Raw genomic sequence first — 11,625 nt, 5'->3', positions numbered from 1 at the left:
TTGTGTTGACCTACCTCTGGTCCTGCTAAAACCACTTTTGTAGCAGTTTGGGGCAGGAAACAGCTGTGGAGAGTGAGGCAGAGGTTAAAGTCTGCACACAGTCGTTTGAGGGTTACAGTGTGCTGTTTGCCAAAATCAATCAAATTTCACGAAGCTGGGCTTTTACTCAGCTTGAAAACCACATCATGTTACCACATTCACACAGAGACAGGCTCCAGCTCTCTGTCAGTCATGTTGGATTAAACGTGGCCACCCCGATGCAGATGGATCTCATGAATAGAGATATATATGTGTGAACGTTTGGCAGAGTTTTATGAATTCATTTATGTGCATTTTTAATTCAATTCAATTCAATTCAATTTTATTTATAGTGTCGAATCATAACAAAAGTTATCTCAGGACACTTTACAGAGTAGGTAAAGACCACACTCAATGACTTATTTTAAGAGGAAAGTTGTCTATGTAAATGAGCAACCAAAATAATAAGCATTTAAGAAGGGCCTTTATGTCAGGATTAATCCAGGGCTTGCTGTTTGAAAAACACCGTACAGTCTTGGTGGGTAAAGTGTTATCAACACAAAAGTTAATGGATCTGTAGCGTGTCCTCCTCCTCAGCTCGCGGGGGACATCAGGCCGCTCGTGCGGCTGCACCGCAGCGCTACTGAGGGCCAACAGCTTATCCCTACTGTAAACAACAGGGCTGCGTACAGGCTCCCCGGACACAACGGAAAAAGTTGAAAAAATAAGTATTGAGACCAGAACGAAGTACGCAATCTGGTCTCCATACTGCCCAAGAGAGAGCTCAAAAGAGTGTTAATAAGGAATATTTTAAAAAAAGTGCAAAAGAAATATAAAAAGAGGAAAAAGCTCAAAAGTGAGCGAGAGCTGCTGTAACAGGCTGCCACTCATGCAGCTTGTAGAATATAATGTATTGTTTACCTTCAGGAAATTCCTGTGGGGAAACATTGTGGAACTAAATTTGAATATATATGAAGTGGGTTGAATCCAGGTCTATCCCACATTTAAATCTGTCTTCTGGGCTCCCCTCAAGGAGAATCACAATGTTGAAAATTGTGGCCTATCAGCGAATGAAGTCTGGGACAAATACTGTTTACAGAGAGTTTATGGCAATATTCTATTTTTCAACATGACATTGAAAACACCTTCCCCATTGTTAATAAATAGCTCAGTTTGGAAAGATGTGGTCACATATGTATTCATTTACACCTGTAAAATCTAATCATCTAAATTAAATAATGTATGATGTGAAGAACAACAAGTGCCATAACTGCTTAGTTGGAGAAAAAACAAAAAACAAACAAAAAAAACCCTCCAATCTTTTGACTTTTACAAAATCGAAGTCTTGTATCAAGAGTTGTGTCTCGGAGACGGAGTTTGAAGTGTGACGCAAATTGCTGCATTCTAGCTGTAAGGGTTTTAAGCATCTTAATTGTAATTTACCCCGGGCCGTATAATATGTTTTGTGTGTAAACCCTTTAACTAGTAGGTAACTTTGCCTGTCAGATGAATTTAGTAGAGTAAGAAAGTACAATATTTCCTTCTCACATAAAGCACCTCAGATTTCCGAAACCTGCCTAACCCACACTTTGGACTAATTTAAGGTTGACCTGGGAACAAGTTTACTTTAACTTACTGCACAGGATCCCTCCTCCTGTTCTGTCCTCACAGGGACTAAAGGTGAGACCTTTGACCTGCACCTGCAACTGTAGTCTCTTTGTTTGTGATTCTGAGGCTGTTAGGCTACTTTGAATGTCGGAGACATTAGTAAAATTGCAATACAAGTATGGTTTAACATTTGACACTACCCAATTTTTGTCATATAACCAAATGTCATGTAAGGCGTTCAGGCCATATCACGCAGAGGGTTCATGATGGCTGAATTCCATTTAGTTGCCTCAGTTTCAGGGTCCTGGTATATTGTACGTTCTCACTCACTGTGGCACTCTCTTGATTTGACTGGGATATTTGAATAAAACAGAGACATCATCAATGTTATTAGTAACACCTGTGCTTTTCCTAGTGTGTCAAAGCAAAAGTGAAAAAGACTTTTTCCTCTTCAAAGAGTGACTCAGAACAAGTGACTCTACATACAATTAATCCTATTTAGAACAAATAAAAGATAAATAAAATAGCAGATCAAGCCAAGGATGGAAACACTTCTTCTACAAATGACCTCGCATAAAAGAAAAAAAGCCAAATAAAGTGTATTTAATGTGTGCAAGTCTCTGTTTGAATGGCTATTATATAAATAGTGTTACTTCATTTTAGTTATAAGACAACAAAAATAAGTAAAAGAATGTAGAATTGCAAATTGCAAAAGCAATATCCCTCTTGTTTCCCTGACTAAAATTGATCTTGTTGACTTGATTTGTGCATCCAGATATTTATTTAGCTTATAAAATGTGTCAATTATGGATTCAGTCAGCTTTTATTGACCACTGTACAGTATAATATCAAGACCTTCATGCGGCAGTTGCACTGTTGGAAAGTCTTTGAGGACTCAGGACAAAGCAGATGACTTGAAGGGTCAGATCACACCAAAACAGTCTAATAAAACCCCAACATATAAGCATGGCTACTATATATACCATGAGGAGAAAGGAAAGAATACTCTCTGTGTTGGAATTTGGGGGAACTGGCCCTTTTAGAATGGAATGCAGATAAATGGAATCATAACCAAGAACATTCTGTGATGCTGTGATGATGATGATGTCACAGTTCACTTCTTGACTAAATGTTAATTACATTGACAGGACAGGTGTACCAGTCACAGTGCAGGAATCTCAAAAGCTAGTTTTTATCTCAGCTACATTCAAACCAAATATCAATAACGTGCAGTCATTATTATTCTTCAAAAAAGGAAAAAGAAAATGGACAAAGTGAGATCAGGAGGACCTTTCTCAAAGCACGCCATGAGCTTTTCATGGTGTCCAAGTGATCATCCATCTGAGGACCTCTCTGTTAAAGAGGAAATCGAAGAGGAGATTGAGGAGGAGATTGAGGAGGAGATTGAGGAGGAGATTGAGGAGGAGATTGAGGAGGAGATAGAAAAGGAGAAAGAAAAGGAGACTGAGGAGGGAATTGTAGAGGAGGTACAGGAGTATTCAGAGGTTAAGGAAGAAATCTCGGAAATCTCGGAGGTTCAAGAGCAGCTCTCCAGCAGAGAAAGCTACTCCTACACTTCCTTCGATGAGGTAAGAAAAAAAAAAGTGTTTACACCACACACCAGAACAGAAAGAGAGTCAAATAATGCAGCTGATAATTCTGATTAAATAATCACCCCCACCTTCATTGTCTTAAAGAGTATAATAGCGATTCATTTGAAAAGATGTTAGTCTCTAAATGGGCGAAAAGTAACATATTTGGTGTAAATATACATAATATATGTCTTTTAAAATACATTAAAATTATTATGCCACAGTTTTACAAATTGTGTACCACTCCAAGTATATGAGTAAAGTAAACATGTTAGAGGATGAATCTCCTTATAATCTGGTTTCTACACAAATTGCTCAAGAGTGAACATCTTAATTAAAAAGACTTCATGAATAAACAACTATTAATTGTAATATGTTGTACAGATGGAGCCATCTGAGAAATCTGAGGTATCAGCTGGTCTTCAGAAAGTCATAGAGGAGGAGAGAAGAGCCACAGCTGCTGTTGAAGAGGCCCTGAAAAAGGCAAAAACAGCAAAAGCTCAATACAAAGATGCCCTGAAGAAGGAGCGAAAAGAAAAAGACGGTCTTGCAAAGGCTCTGGAGAGGCAGCAAGCTGAAAAAAACAGCCTACGTGTTGAAATAGAATACATGAAGGTACAAGTGGCTGAACTCAAGAAGTCACAGCGTGGCAAGGCAAGGCTGAAAGACACGATCGCCAAATTTACCGCTGAGCTTGAAGACAGCAAGAAGGTGATTGAGAAACTCCAGAACAACCTGGAGGTGTCTTCTCATCAGCACAAAAAAGAAATGTCAGCTTGTGAGAAGGCGAATTGTGTAGAAATCAATGAGCTAAAGGGCCAAATCATTGAGCTGCAGGAAGAAAGTCTGGAAAAAGACAAAGAAATTGAATCCCTCCACTTTAATCTCCAGCATCTTCAAAATGGCATTGAAGCCAAGGACAGCATTGTTTCCTCACTGCAGGATAAAGTGGACCAGTTGGCCTCAGACCTCAAAGAGGAACAAACTAAAAACTGTTCACTTCAGAGGGACTTTGAGGCTGCTGTCTCCCAACAGCAGAAGGAATCTGAAGAGCTGCAACATCTGACTCATGACAAAAAACAACTGGCTTCTGAGAACAAGAGACTGGAAGTTGAACTTAAGGCTGCTCTGAAGAGGCAGCTTGATCAAAAACAGCTTCAGGAAGACCAAGAGGCAAGCAGAATCAAGGAGGCCATTAAGGTGGAGAAGGTTCGCTTCTCAAGAGCATGTAAGAAGCTCCAGAGCCAAGAGAAAGAACTCTCTGAGAAGACTCTGGCTTTGGAAAAGAGCCTGCTCAATGAAAATTTCTTAATGTCGTCCCTCCAATGTGAGAAGAAGCGCTTTGAGCAGATGGTTAAAGAAAACCAACAGAGAGAAGCATCTTGGCCCAGAGAGTCTCTGATGTATGACATGCAGACATTAAGAATGTCCAATGCAGACATCACAGCTAAGTTAAATGCTATGAACACAGAACTTGACAGAGTAAAGTCTAAATACCACTCTCTCTCTGAGTGCCATGAAGAGATGAAGTTGCAGAAAAATGATACCATCTCTGAGAATCAGCGTACCATCGAGAAGCTCCAGCGCATGGTAGATGGATTCAGAGAACAACAGTCAGAGAGCAAGACAAGTCAGGCAGAACTTAGGGATGCTTTAAAACTGGAAAAGACAACAAACTCCATGTTGCAGCAGAGAGTCGCTCAGCTCACCTCTGATCTTGAAAAAGCAAGGACCACTTGTGATAATCAGCATGCAGAGCTCAAAGAAGTTTTGACCAAGCAGATCGACACACTGGAGGAAAGGCAGAAATTATCCGTGGCTCTGCAGAAAGCTCAGGAAACCTTCGCAAGGCTTCAGGAACAACGGCTGCCAGGGTCAAACTTTCAGTTCAGGCACGCCGGTGACACTGAGTTCAGACTCAACCAACAGACAACTGCCCTGGATGAGAGCACAAAGGCTCTATACCACCTGCAACAGGAATATGCGGATCTAGGCAGGAGACACAGTGACATTAATTCTGATTATCGTGAGCTGCTTAAAACTCACAGTGCCCTCCAAATCAGATATGAGAGACTCAGCTATGCGCAGGGTAACCCCCGGCCAGACTTCACCCCGCCTCAGTACACAGTATAACTGTACGAAATGAATGACGAAAATACCAACCACAAAGAAAATTCAACATCTACAAAGAGACGCAAAATGTTGACAGGAACACAAAAGGTGGTGTGGGTTTCCTCTGGGTGATCCAGGATCCTTTCACCACCATAAAAACATGTTCCTGTCTCTGTCCCTGACCAATGCACAGGCCCAATGCTCCTAGTGATTAGGAGGGGTTGAATACAGAGGACAAACTCCGTTTCAACGTATGTGTTTGCTGAGAAAGGACAAAAACATGGATGCAAGTCCGAAGCAACTGTCTGAGAATCAAGCAAGTCAAGTGGAGTTGACTGGATCGTAAAGACCCTCAAGCACTTGGTTGACCCAAAGTCTTGACTACTTGAAATAAATGATCAACTTGAGAGAGACTGTGGGCTGTTTAATCTCAATCTCATTGAGTACACCATCATTTTAATATGCTATTTGCTTTGTGTTTTGCTTTAAGTAAACTTTGTAAGCAATGGCAATAAAGGGCATTAAATAAAAAAATAAAATAAAAAAAAGTCTTCTTAATGGCCTCCCAGATTGGATTTGATCAAGTTGAGAGAACGGGTCTCGATGGAGAGTCTACGTCCATATTGTATTTAGTCTAAGGTATAAATGAAATCTTCTTGTACGCTGATGATGCACCACTGTATTGATCAACTGCGCTCTCTCCCATTTCATTTTAGTTTTTTTTGTGTCTACAAGTTAAATTTTAACATGTATTTTTGCAAGGATTTATTTCTACATTAATCATTTCAGAATCTGATCAAACCTGTTGAAAAACAGGTTCATGTTGTTCACCCACGTCTGATCCCCCTCAGCCTGGGAGCCTGGTGTTCTCTGCCCTGAGATAGTTTTTAGGCTTTTCCAGACTCCACTGACGTTTCTCTGCTGCAGCTGGTTTTCCATCTTCCTCCTGTAGCTATTCTTCCCCTCTCTGATCTTCTTCCTCAGCTCCCTCTGCACGGCCTTCAGCTCCTCCTTGTCTCCTGACCTAAAGGCCTTCTTTTTCTCCTTAAGGAGGAAAAATGAACTGAAGATGAATTAAGACTTGAGTGAGACAAAAATATCAATGGAATATCTTGAGCTTCAAGGCTCGCAATGACAACGTGTCACATTCTGGGTAAATTAGTCACACCCCTCGCCCAACAGGCCACATCACCACAATCTGATGGTGGCTGCTCTGTGGCTTTTTGCCCTTGACAGTTAACATGTCTTCCACTAATGAAAACCATAATGCTATAAACTGATGGATTGCAGTGTGTGTGTGTGTGTGTGTGTGTGTGTGTGTGTGTGTGTGTGTGTGTGTGTGTATGTGTATGTGAGAGTGAGTGAGTGAAGTGGACCCTGAAGCAAATCTGATTTGTTTTCCCATCTTTTTCCATGAAATACTACCTGTAACTTGTCCCTGCCATAGCAATGTCATTTTGGGTATGAAAGTCCCAAGAGCTTGTTGTCAGCTCTGTCAGGTAAAGGTGAAATGTGACACTTGTATTAAGCCTGTGGGCAACTCCAGCATTCACACTTCACATATGATGCAGAGACAAAATAATCCAAAGTGGTTTAGCTGCTATGGTCCAATGTAAATCTGAGAGATCACAGGCTTAGTTTTACACCAGTGTGCAATGTTCCTCTCTTCATTTTTTTTTTAAATATAGAGACATTATACAACATAACAGAAATGTAGTCCACAACACCTCTCTAACATTATTGACATTGTCTCAAAAGCATTGTAAACTGGTTTTCTGACCCCCGCCTGTATTTGTTTGCATGTTCAACTGTTAAACAAAAAGCAGCAAAAGTAAACAAAAATATATATATATGTATATATTGTGTATATATGACCCAAAGGCTGGGAGGCTGGCATTATCAGGTAACAGGAGAAGCCCCCTTGGAATGAATGGAGGAAGCTGGTGTGTAAACCAGTGAAAGATACTGTCAGTCCCCACATCTATGACCACCGCATATTATTCCTTTTACAACTCCACATAAACTAATGCAACAAGAGAGTCCCAGGGGACCCCACGTACATACAGTAATGACTATGGTTTGTAAAAAAGGATATTTTTTCTCAATACCTGATAACAAATGGTTAATCTAGCACTTTTTAAATAATCATCTGACATTAACAGGAAACAGCTGGTAGTGGTATTTATAGAATTATCTGAAATTTCATTCTATCTGTTTTCCAGCTGCCAAAAGTGCATCTGGCAAGCAGCCTGCTATACCTCGGAAACCCGCGCCATTTTTCTCTCCATCTCTTTCCAAGCTCCCCCCCCCCCCCCCCTCTCTCTCTCTCTCTCTCTCTCTCTCTCTCTCTCTCTCTCTCTCTCTCTCTCTCTCTCTCTCTCTCTCTCTCTCTCCAAGCTCTCTCACTCTGTCTCTTTCTCACAGTGTTTTCATTGAATATAAAATTGAAACAAGGTAAAGTTTGGCAATGATTATACCGGTAGCTGTAAGCTCATACTGGATAAAGAGTATCGGCTTTTCAAAGAAAAAAGAATCACAGTAACGCAATCCAACTACAAATGAAAAACAACTAGTTTTGTTAATGCAGTTGGCTGGCTTCTTTACCTGCTGCTATATATGCATGGATACAGTGATGCTGATGATACTGTGTGTGATTCAATACAATCTTACTGTAAATGTGTTTGAGCCAAATGGTTTTTAAATATGAATATAATCTGTTTTTCGGTTCACATGTCAGTATTTTCTTCAGTAAGAGCATGTTAAGTGTATTTAAATCCTTGTATATGTCCTGTCATCAGAGCAGACACTCTAAAGAGCTATTTGCAGTACTCTGCGTCAAAGTTGTAAATTATATGGCTAGTTTGAGGGTTGGTTTGGAAGCTCTCTTAAGGCTACCTAGCACATTTTATGGAATACAGTTTCTTAAAGCGAAATTCCATGCAAAAGTAGAATTCCCACATGTTCTTGCCATGGTAGACAGTTTAAGCTGGAATAGTAGAACCGTTTTTCTCAGACACGGACACAAAGGAGCTGTAACTCCAATCTGAGTTAGCCATCAAGCCATGCCTTGTATAATTTACATTGACATAATTTAATTAAATATTTTTAAAAAATAGGGAATTTTAGTGAAACTACTTTCTTGCTTGCTTCATCCAAAACAAAGTCTGAGGTTGACCACAGCATAGCACAGCACCCCTGGATCTGGTCTGCTTTCAGCATCTTGTTCAAAGGCCTTTCTGCGGGGTGGATGTTTGTTGTCATGGTTCCTTAAATCTCATGCTGTGTTTGTGGATTCAGTCTCTTACTGTTTGCATCGTTTGTATCGCATCGATCGCATAGTTGATCAAAGACATCAAAGATTTTCTCTTTCTGTAGCCTCTTGGCTTTCTCTACCTTTGGAAGAAACCTATTAATATTGTGTGATGGGAAGATTTGCTCATAGCTTCGATTGAACATGTTTTCTCATGTTCAATCGAACAATTTCTCATTCCAGTGGCTATAAACAAGGTGAAGGTGGGACAAACAAAAATGCTTTCAAGGGGGGTTGTATAGTACACACTCACACGCATACAATTTAGTTTAGAGTCCACAAATCTAAATAGATCCACATTTGCATGGCTCTTCACCAAGCCAGGCTTTTCTCTACAACAGACACCAACCTGTACCTTTACGCGCAATAACACACACATGGATGCAAACAAATGGGTCTACTATTTACGGGCTGTGTCTCTAGTGAATCTGGCCATGGAGATTTGTCTAAATCCTCCCAAAGCGACACTTCACCCGTATCTGTGGAACACCACTCCCTTTGTGATGTGTCCCACTGGATGAAACTATTACAGATGACCTGAGTGTGCCTCAGACAGTGACACTAGAAAACAGCAACAATCTATTGGCACCTGGTAAAACTAGCTTTTCATAAAAATTGTGAACGTACAAAATTTTACCAATATGTCCTAACTTTATACAACCAGTTTAAATTTTCTTAATTTTCAGTGCATTACCTTTTGTGTTTTTTAAACAGTTGTGGAAGAAGTATATAGATCCTTTACTTAGCTGTCAGACAAATGTAGTGCACTAAAAAGTACATTTTTATCTGAGAAGTTAGTGGAATATTTGTATACCGTATTTTCCGGATTATAAATTGCAGTTTTTTTCATAATTTGGCCGGGGTGCGATTTATACTCTGGAGCGATTTATGTGTGAAATTATTAACACATTAGCGTAAAATATCAAATAATAGCCCGGGCTATTTTTTATCTCAGTCACGTAAGAGACTAGGCTTCTTTGGATTTAGTGATTAGGAGTGACAGATTGTTTGGTAAACGTATAGCATGTTCTATATGTTATGGTTATTTGAATGACTCTTACCGTAATATGTTACGTTAACATACCAGGCACGTTCTCAGTTCGTTGTTTATGCGTCATATAACGTACACTTATTCAGCCTGTTGTTCCCTATTCTATTTTTATTTTAAATTGCCTTTCAAGATGAAATGTCTATTCTTGGTGTTGGATTTTAATAAAATAAATGTCCCCAAAAAATGCGACTCATACTCAAGTTCAACCTATATATGTTTTTTACCTTCTTTGTTATGCATCTTCGGCTGGTGAGACTTATACTCCGGAGTGACTTTTAATCCGAAAAATACGGTAAAACCGCATTATGCAACTACTCAAGTAAAAATACCTCAAATGTTTACCTAAGTAAAGTCTTGTGTACCTAAGTAAAGTATTTGATTAAATGTACTCACATACATTCCATAACTTTATAATATATAAAGAGGATATATATATATAAACCTGTATATATATATACACCTGTATATTTACACATGTATTGCGTGTTCAGTTTATTATGACATGTTGTGGATTACGTTTTTGGTGTGTGTATATATGCTGTAAAGTTTGATTAAAATATATGCAGTCTGTCAACATTTCCTTACAGTTAATTAGACTGTTTTTTGTGTCTGACACTCCTGATTCAGAGTATACTCATCTGTAGAGGGCTGTGACTGAGCTTCTGAAGAATGTGTGTTAGATTTTCGAACACGTGGCCCTGTCTGACTTAGTTTGGTGTCAGTGTGGCACGTTCCAACGAGGTGCACATTAGGAACCTCACTGGATCACAGTCTGTTTCTTTTGGAGCACTGAGGCCACATATTTGAGCCACATGTGTGTCTGAGACAGAGAACCCAAATGAAACACACATTTCGACACAGAAGTGCTGCGTCTGCAGTTGGATTCCTGGAAGCAGACTCATGAACTGACAAAGAGAGGATAACTGTCATGGCTGAAATGGTATTCCGGGAATTATCTGACGGACATCTCATTGAGTTTTATTTCTTTTTTCAATAGTTTGGAACCTTTGCTACTGTGTCTGCTTTTCACATGTCGCTGCAGTGACAATCATTGTTTGACAGAGGGCAGCAGTAAGCCATTCAAAAACAGCCATGCTCAAATTTGGTTTAAAACCAGAGCCACATGCCAAAGACAAGCCATGAACTTAAGTTGATCACACTCTGCCTAATTTGTCCAATTTAAGATTGTTTGATTCATCGGTTGAAAATTGTCAGACTAGGAAGAGCCAAACCACCATTTGCTCCATCTCCAAAGCATATTTGAATGTCTGCCAGACATATTTGGGGTTGCATTCACATTACTGCATTGAAACAATATGTCAGTTTGGAGCATGGCTTAATTTGAGCAAAAAGCAAATATGCTGGTTGAGCCATTGTGATATTGTTCATCAGAGTAGATGACAAGGGGAGTAACAGTGGTTAAAGACACTATCAACCTTTTGTCATAGTATTTTTTTCTCCCAAATCTTTTGGATTGTTGTGTTTGCCTCTTGAGACCTTTTTATAATTGCAGTTTTCCTTATAAGAGAACTTAATGGTCCTCTGTGCCCCCCTCAAGAGTTTACATCACCCTGATGATCCAATGTTTGAAACACAATCTTCTCTATGACAGGCTGTTAAGACAGTCATATGTTTCTGTGTTATTCTTTTTCAGATTTGTGCAGATTTCTGATCACAACTTGAACTAAAGTTAATTTCATGTGCGGTGTTGATTCAAGATGATAATGCTGCCGTCAGTGAAAAATCTTGTCACTCAAACCTGAACAGTTCTTTCATTTTGACTGGAAACAGAGGCAAGTATGACAGGGTGTGTGTATGAACTGTAATTGAACTCGACTGGAAAAATCTGAACACAAATGTGACAAATAAGTTGTAGTTAAGTTTAATTATTATTAAAGTTAAGTAAAGTTTGCCTTATTTAATTGAATATATGG

This window comes from Echiichthys vipera (assembly GCF_963691815.1).
Source record: "Echiichthys vipera genome assembly, chromosome: 5".
Lineage (NCBI taxonomy): Eukaryota > Metazoa > Chordata > Actinopteri > Perciformes > Trachinidae > Echiichthys > Echiichthys vipera.
Note: the sequence above shows the minus strand (reverse complement) of the source record.